The sequence below is a fragment of the Lycium ferocissimum genome, chromosome 11 (assembly GCF_029784015.1).
Source record: "Lycium ferocissimum isolate CSIRO_LF1 chromosome 11, AGI_CSIRO_Lferr_CH_V1, whole genome shotgun sequence".
Taxonomy (NCBI): domain Eukaryota; kingdom Viridiplantae; phylum Streptophyta; class Magnoliopsida; order Solanales; family Solanaceae; genus Lycium; species Lycium ferocissimum.
Window position 1 is genome coordinate 41,169,868 of NC_081352.1, and position 9,365 is coordinate 41,179,232.

Genomic DNA, 9,365 nt, shown 5'->3' on the forward strand with positions numbered 1-9,365 from the left:
TGAGTAATTTTGATTCTTTAAATTTGTTAAAAATGAGCTGTTTTAATTTGTATAATAAACTATGTCTGTTCATTTGAGAGGAATTGTGAAGAAAAAAGATTAAACCAGAGGCCATGAAAGTTCCATCATACCCACAACGCCAAAAATGACAAAAGTTTTACCTTAAAAAGCTATACTACACTCTAGAAAATAGATCAAAAAATAGTGAAATTGCAGGTTCTAAATTTAAGTTTCAAGCAAATTCTTTTTCTAATTCACAAAGCCTGTCAAATCTAACGGATAGGGCTTGCTAAATATTTAAGAAAGACGATGATTATTTTTTACAAACTTCATGGACCAAAATAATTTATCTTCAGAGTCCAATGGGATACTTTAGGGAAAATACAAAAACAAAGACAGCACGAAAAAATGTCTAATAGACACAAATATCGTTTCTGTAAAAAAAAATAATTCTTTTTTTGCTTTTCGGTTCATACTATTCAGAATTGTAAAGCTAATTCAGAATTGTTATGTGTCGGAGTTGGGAGGGCGGGGGAGGGGGTGGGGGGTGCGGAATCTATAGTTGTAGGTTTGCCGCTAATTCTTTATATTTATAAAAGGATGTAAACATTCTCTCAACTTTTCGATACTTGGGAAAACAGACATATCACTTATTAAAAATAGAGGCGCTTTTTTCATGATATTTTTTCATACTTGTGGTCTGAATCAACATGTGCATACCTCGACAAATTACATGAGGTACCTGCTACATTTCACCCGCACATATATCGGATAACATTGTGAAATATTACTTTATTATTATTTTCTTCTAAAATATAATTTAAATGAAGCTGCATACAAAAAGAATAAGTGAACTAATTTTTCTATATAGGATCTATAGTCCTTAAATTTCCAGATTCACAAAGAACCAACTCATTCAAACAAGTCGCTCATAAAAGCCCATTCTACGCTAATTATGGACCAAAGTGTCACCTTTTATACATATACTAGCTTGCTTAGCTAGGCCAAAGGTGTACCTGCGATGTTTAATTCTTTGTTTCACTAATTTGGAAAACAATGTTAACGATCATATGTTTGATATTTTCTACTTAAAAATCAATATAAATACATAAAAATCACTATTTTATTAATATAAAGTTCCTTCTTCTTTTTTGTTTTTCTCATAAATATTATATGTATAAATTACAGTGAGAATTTACGCATCACAAATTTTGCATCATAATTCCTACAGTATTAATCTCTGCTTTACAACTTCCACTAATAGCTACAATGTTATTCCCTACACAATTTGTATTTTAACTAAACGATAGCATAGTTTGAGTTGTTGACGAAATGTGCATCATTTTGGTGAAGTGATAAGCAATCCTCTTAATTTAACTATTGCTATTGTTGGAAATCTTACGAAAAATACTTGAACACGAACATTGTAGGGAATTCTTGAACAATCTCATAGTTTGAGGCATGTCAATTAAGACAATCAGTTTGTGATAGATATTTCAAGATGGTGTGTCAACTTCAGATTCTAACAAGTTTTTTCTAAGACAAAACTGTGTGTCTTAATCTGAACAAAGATTTAACCAAAAGAAAAGCCCAAAGACTGAAAAATAAAAATTATATATTCTTCTGTTATACCTCCAAAAGAAAATACTATATGTATATATAGGTTGAGAACTCAAATGGTTCAAGGTTAATTCCATAGCCAAACATAACGTTACAAATTGATAGCAATTAACAACTTTACCACATTGAATGTCATTATGACCATTCAAATCATTTTAATATAGCATCCATTAAGACTCTTAAAATAGTCAAATATATAGTCTCTTAAACATTAAAGCTGATATAATATTATAAAATAATAGCCTATTAAAGAGTCATTAATATAGTATTAAAATAATGAATAACAATATTTCTTTTGTATTAAAGCCAATAAAAATGTTAGAAATAGTCCTTTTATTTTTGAGATATTAAATAGAAAATAATATTTTTCTAACAATCCCCCATATATCTCAAAAATAATAAAATAAATAAAATAAAAAAATTCTGTCATTTACATATAAAGTACAATGTGTTTTAATCCGGTGTCTCGTAAACTATGAACGAAACCTAGATAAAACAAGATTAAACTTATAACAATCGCTGAAGTTTTAAAGTTTCTATGAACCAAGAATTTTCAGTAAAGTTCTAGGTCTTATTCTATTACATTATACTCGCACAATCTTTGTCGGTATCACGGTTTTGCGCTAAGAGGCCTTGCGCGTGTCCTGGTATTCATGAGTGCTCTAGAAATCCGTCACAATTTCATAAAAGCGGCACCACTCCACACTCATATAGGTCCACTCATCAAATGTATTCTGCAGAGTAATACGCCACCTATAACAGATATGGTAATGGATTAAGAGTTTATAGCTCCACCTCACTTTGCTTTGCAGTAATTGCACTATATTCACACACCATAGGAAGGAACATAATTTAATAGTGCACTTTGATCAACTAATGACTTGTTATTACCAATATGAACCTAATTCATGGGATCTCCAATCACATAGGTTGGGTTACCATAATTGTTAATCTTCTCAAATGACAAAAGTCTCATTCCCCTCGATATTTGTTTTAGTCTTGTGAATCGGCCAAATTCACCGCAGACACCACATAACCTATGACATAATTTCATCTCATAACAGCGCTGTTTTATCACTTTATGTCTCAAACAGATATGTTTTATTGCCATTGAAAATTTTATTTATTCACTACAGCTAACGCTGCTTGGCAACCACAATATATAGACACGTTAATTGTATCTCAACCTCAATACTCACTAAGAAGTATCTTAGCCTCATTACTGGTCAACTCCAAACATAAACTCTTGTTTCATTATGGTCTACTTGGCTAATTTTCATATTATTACACCCCCATGAAGGGTAAACACATAACCACAAATGGATTTTGAGATCCACTTAGCATCATTGTACCCTTCTAACAAAAATTAATTCACCAAAACACTTTATCATCAGTTGCTTCTTTTCAAAATAACACACCAAGAGAAGAAATAACACCAAAATATATTTTAGGATCATTGTCAGCAAGATAAGTATAAAAATCTTCATCAAAACATTTTTCTATCCTTGTTCTTTTTCTTCTCCTCAAATGCTAATTTTCAAAATCAATTTGAGTAACAAGACCAAGTGAGATATTTTCACTTTAAAAAATTCTCTCAACATAACTCTAGTAAGACACCAACACCCCCATATTTTCAAAAATTTCAAGATAGGGAGGATAATAATTTCAACTAATAGTTTATCTTCACCGAAACGATTATGTATAGTTACCCACACTATGTCATCATGAACAAATATTTTAAGAGAGTAACATTTTTATCAAAAAACACACATAAGATGGGAAAAGTATATATAAATACTAGCATTTTTATCATTTATCTAAAACTATTAAGTATAAATAAACCATGATTGCAATACCAATTGCTCACAAAAATATTATTTTGGTCTCATCATACTCAAATAAAAACTTTCATCCAACTCTTTCTAATAATTTCACAAGAACCAAATATGCTCAACTATTAGAAACATATATTACCCCAGCTAATGCCAATATTTTTTTTTTCCAAAAGTAAATTTAAGAAGAACTTTTTCTTTCCAAGAATTTGAGTAATTCTTGCATCACCAACATAAATAAATTATTCTTCTTCTTTAACTTGGGTGTAGGACACAAATATGCTTAGTAGTGCAAAAGTCTAACACTCAGTCTCATCCATTAACCATAAGATTCACTTGGCAAAATGACCACAACAATTACATCATTCGCTTGGTCAAACTTATTTTTACTTAGTGGGATTATCATTTCTCCGGATCTTCTTCTATATTGAGGGACATTGATAGTTTAGTTTGCCACACACAAAACACTTATTATATTCATGGAAGATCTGACTATTTCGAATCATGGGAATAATCATGCGAAGAAGGATCAACTCGGAAGATGATTATTTCGTTTGATATGCATGATGAGACATTCTCGGTGATAAGGTTGCCTAATAGTTTAGTTAGTAAGGTACCAACGGTGGACATTGTTGTGTTAGATGAGTCACTTTGTTTGGTTACTCATAACAGAGACAGAACAATTGATATTTGGATGATGAAAGAGTATGGTGAAGCAGAATCATGGGTGAGACCTTACAATATGAGTTCTCGTATTGTTCGAAGCAATACTCGTCTTGTTGATCACAATTTTTGGGGAGTTTATGGTACCCTTGTTCCACATCACCATGAGGGTACTCATTATTTGGTAATGCCAATGGCTACAAGGAAAAATGGTGAACTGTTGTGGACAGATAGCGATTGGCCATTGTTGTCAGTTGATTATGAAAATGAAAAGATCAAGAATCTTGGCCTTCGTGACTCTACAAATACCATTTACCTGTGTAGCAATTCACTTTATGTTGTTTCTTTTAAAGAGAGCCTTGTTTTACTTGATAAATGGAGAGATTATTGTGCTAAAAATGTGTGAAGAGTCATTTGATTCACGGAGGAGAGAGCCCAAAGGGGGTAGAAAGAAGTTGTTAAAGCCAAATGCCAAAAGAAGACTACGGATTGCATCCCTCTTGCACATCAGCGGATTGTTCTATGTTTCAAAATGAAAGGAAGATGGTCGCGGAGAAAAGAAAGGAAGAAAAGGCAAGTCAAAGGACATTCATCGTCTACTTATTGCCATTAGCTATGTTTCAGTTGATGTATAGCCTGTGGTTACATCGTAGCTTTTGGTAAATGCACAACAAAGTTAGCGGAAATGATTACTTGACTTTTGTTGGAAATCTTACGGAAAATACTTCATCACGAACACGTGTAGGGACTTTTCTACATCACGAACATGGAGTTTTTCTTCATCACGAACACTTGTAGGAACTTTTTACACTCGAGGAAAATGCTTGATCACGAACCCTTGTAGAGAAACTCTTGATAAATTTGAGGCATGTCAATTAAGACACTGTCCTAAGGATATTTCACCCTATAGTGGTGTATCCCCAGATTCAACAAGCTCTTCTAGTACAAAACTAGGGAGCCGTAATCTAACAAAGATTTATCTCAAAATAAAAACCAAAGACACAAAAAAATGGGAGTAAGAACTTTTCTTGATGTATCTCTTTTCTACAAGGAAAAATATGTTTATGTCTCTCATAGAAAACCCAAGACTACAAAATGAGGAGTATATTTTTCTCCGTTTTTCTTGCTCCAAAAAGATCAACCCATAATGTTATATTATATATTATTATATAGCTAACTTCTAATCATCTACTGTACAAAGATTTAAGAATAGTAAATGCCATAAAAGATCATAAAGGCAATTGGTCAAATGAATAGCAAAAATCGAACGCTTGAAGACTTAAAAAACGTATCAAAAATAAAGCCATTGAAGGCCTATTCAATATGATCATATGCCTTTGTCAAAATACTAACATATGACAACAAGAAACATTTCTCATAATAAAAGCTAAGCTATTAAGGCTAATTAAATGTGTCGAAACGTTTTGAACAATAAAATATTTGATCGACATTAAAACAAAATAAATATTAAGAAAATAAAGAATATATTATTTTTTGAGATATTAAATAGAAAATATTTTTTTTCTAACAATCCCCCATATATCTCAAAAATAATAAAAGAAATAAAATAAGTTGAAGTTTTGTTGGTTTACATATATGAGTACAATGCGTCGAATCTGGTGTCTCGTAGACTATGAACCAGACCTAGATAAAACAAGATTAAACTTACAGAATAATTGGTGAAGTTTACAACTTCTATGAACCAAAAATTCTTTTATAAGCCTAGGGTCTTATTCTATCACATTATACTCGCACAATCTTGTCGTTATCGCGGTTTTGCGCTTGCGAGGCCGTGCGCGTGTCCTCGGTATTCATGAGTGCTCTAGAAATCCGTCCACAATTTCATGGGGCACCACTCCACACTCATAGGTCCAATCATCATATTTCGCAGTAGCAATACACCACCTATAAAGGATATGAATTGATTAAGAGTTTATAACTCACCTCACTTTACCTTGCAATTGCACTATATTCACACACCATAGAAGGGATATAATTTTATAGCAAGTAACACTTGATCAACTAATGACTTGTTATTACCCATATGAACCTAATTCACGGGATCTCCAATCACATAGGTTGGGTTACCATCATTGTTGATCTTCTCAAATTGACTAAAAAATCCATTCCCTCGATGTTTCTTATAGTCCGTGAATTGATCGTATTCACCTCCGACTTCACATAATTTACATAAACAATTTCATCTCATAGCAATTGTCGCTTTATCACATTATGTCTCAAATGAACGAGTCTATTTTTGCCAATAAAATGTTTATTTTTCACTACAGCTATTGCTGCTTGGCAACCACAATGTATAGACACAAAAGTTGTTGGTTTTATTTCATCCTCAATACTCACTAAGAAGTATCTTAGCCTCATTACCAGCCAACTTCAAACCACAAAGTAAAATTTCATTATGGTCTATTTGGCTAATTTTCATATTCATCTTTCAAACTCATAACCACGTGTGGATCTTGAAACCCACTTAGCATCATTGTACCCCTCTATACAACAAATATTAATTCAGTATAACACTTTTCAACCGTTGCTTCTTTTCAAAATCACTTAGCATAATCAAGTAAGCCAACCCCCCACACTTTCAAATATGTCATAATAGGAATAACTTTTCCACAATTCATAAGATTTTCCAATCGTGTATGTGACATACAAACTTACACATTAAAAGTATATCAAAGATAAAATAGAGAAGTGAAAATTTGTCTCTTAGTTTCTTCACTATATCAACATGAAAGCATACAAATATATATATATAGGTAGGAATGATGATAAACAGGCTCTACAAGTTTTGAAGATATACTCGAATCGTTATTACACAATAAAAGACTTTTTATATCTATTCAAGGCTACCAACATAAAATAATGGTGTGTTGCAAATTAAAGGCTATTCAAATTGTCAGATTCATTTTTTCACAAATGAAGTCAAAGCTTTATAACGTAGGAATACGTTAGAATATGTTAATGTCTATTATAAAAACCAATCAACAGTAAGATCCAATTTTCCAGAAGACTACCATTAGGAAAGCATTTAATAAGTTTTTAAAAAAAAATAATCTAGACAAAACTTGAACATTTCTTAGTATAAGAAAACTAATATATCCAAGTCTAACTTACCATAAACTAAATGAAATAATCATGTAAACACAAGTACTAGCATTTTTCACCTTGAAGATATTAGGCACAAACAAATCATGATTACAAAATTCTTTGCCAATAAAAACATTGTGTTTGGTTAACACAATTATCGCTCAAAATAAACTTTCACCCCCACTTTTCCTAATAATCTCATAGAAACTAAACTGTTTAAAAATCTTAGGAACATGCATGTACCACCTCAGTTAATGTCAATGTTTTTCCAAATATGTGTTCAAGAAGAGAATTTTCCATTCCAAGAACTTGAGTAGTTCTAGAATCACCAACATAAATCAATCATTCTTTTTCTTCAACTTGGGTGTAGAACACAAAATTATTTTAGCACAAATATGCTTAGTAGCACCAAAGTCTAACACCCAATCTCTCACACTAGCCACAAGATTCGCTTTTAAGAAATGACCACAATAATTATATCATCCGCTTAGCCACACTTATTTTACTTAGCGGGATTATCATTTCTCCAAATCTTCTTTTACATTGAGAGATATAATGTCTTAGTTTGCCACACGTGTAATTATAGTTATTTTCACAGAAGATTTTCTTATTGTCTTTGTGTCAACTAACCACGTTTTCTTTTCTCCAAATATAAACATAAAATATTGTCATACCTTATTAGCCTTTCCAAGACATGCACATATAAAGTTCTCAAATACCTCTTCTTGGTACTTCCCAAACACGGGTGCATGGTTACCGACATTTCCCTTGCCTTAGGAAATTAGCAAGAGGCCGGCTGCCAGCTAGTCAACATACTTGACGTCCTTAAACAAACTTGTCGTGGACCAACCGATTCCACCAAGTGCATCCCCATTGTCCCCCAAGTAGTTCAAGTAATATTTATCGCTAGATGCATTGTTGAAATATTATAAACCGTATTCTCCGTAAGAATAGAGATAAAAATATCCTTAAGATTGTTGGAAATCTTACGGAAAATACTTCATCACGAACACGTAGTGACTTTACTTCATCACGAACACGTGTAGGGACTTTTCTTCATCACGAACACTTGTAGGAACTTCTTTTACACTTGAGGAAAATGCTTGATCACGAACCCTTGCAGAGAAACTCTTGATAGCTTGAGGCATGTCAATTAAGACACTGTCCTTAAGGATATTTCACCCTACGGGTGTATCCCCCCGATTCAACAAGCTCTTCTAAAAGACAAAACTAGAGCCGTAATCTAACAAAGATTTATCTCAAAATAAAACCCAAAGACACAAAAAATACGGGAAAAGAACTTTTCTTGATGTATCTCTTTTCTACAAGGAAAAAATATGTTTATGTCTCTCATAGAAAACCCAAGACTACAAAATGAGGAGTATATTTTTCTCCGTTTTTCCTGCTCCAAAAAGATCAACCCATAATGTTATATTATATATTATTATATAGCTAACTTCTAATCATCTACTGTAAAAGATTTAAGAATAGTAAATGCCATAAAAGATCATAAAGGCAATTGGTCAAATGAATAGCAAAAATCAACGTTTGAAGACTTAAAACGTATCAAAAATAAAAGCCATTGAAGGCCTATTCAATATGATCATATGCCTTTGTCAAAATACTAACATATGACAACAAAGAACATTTCTCATAATAAAAGCTAAGCTATTAAGGCTAATTAAATGTAGCTTTAAAACGTTTTGAACAATAAAATATTTGACCCATATTAAAACAAATAAATAAAGAAAATAAAGAATATATTATTTTTGAGATATTAAATAGAAATATTTTTTTTCTAACAACTTTTGCATATTCTGTATAAGAAACAGCCACAAACCTGCAAGAGCTTCTTTCTGATATTACCTTTTAAGTCATTTACATTCAAAAATTGTGCTTTTGGTTAAAGTTTAGAAGCTGATTCCTTATAACATATGACAACTTGTTCTTGTTAATCGTATCAATTCCATGCAAACATGACCATGCATGGCGGGGTTCAGCTGATATTGTAGACCTTATTTGATGTATTGGAAGGTCAAAATTTATGGGAGGAGTTAGTAAGTGCGGAAAGTTTTGATACTCTAGAGTACTGAATTATTTGATTTAAAGATAAGCTAAGCTGTAAGTCTAATTATCTTAACTACT

The 9,365-nt window shown here is 32.0% G+C and overlaps 1 pseudogene; it reads left to right on the forward strand.

The window, feature by feature from the left end:
- The window catches only part of LOC132038351 (F-box protein At3g07870-like), a 58,640-nt pseudogene that overhangs the window by 1,713 nt on the left and 47,562 nt on the right, over positions 1-9,365 (forward strand).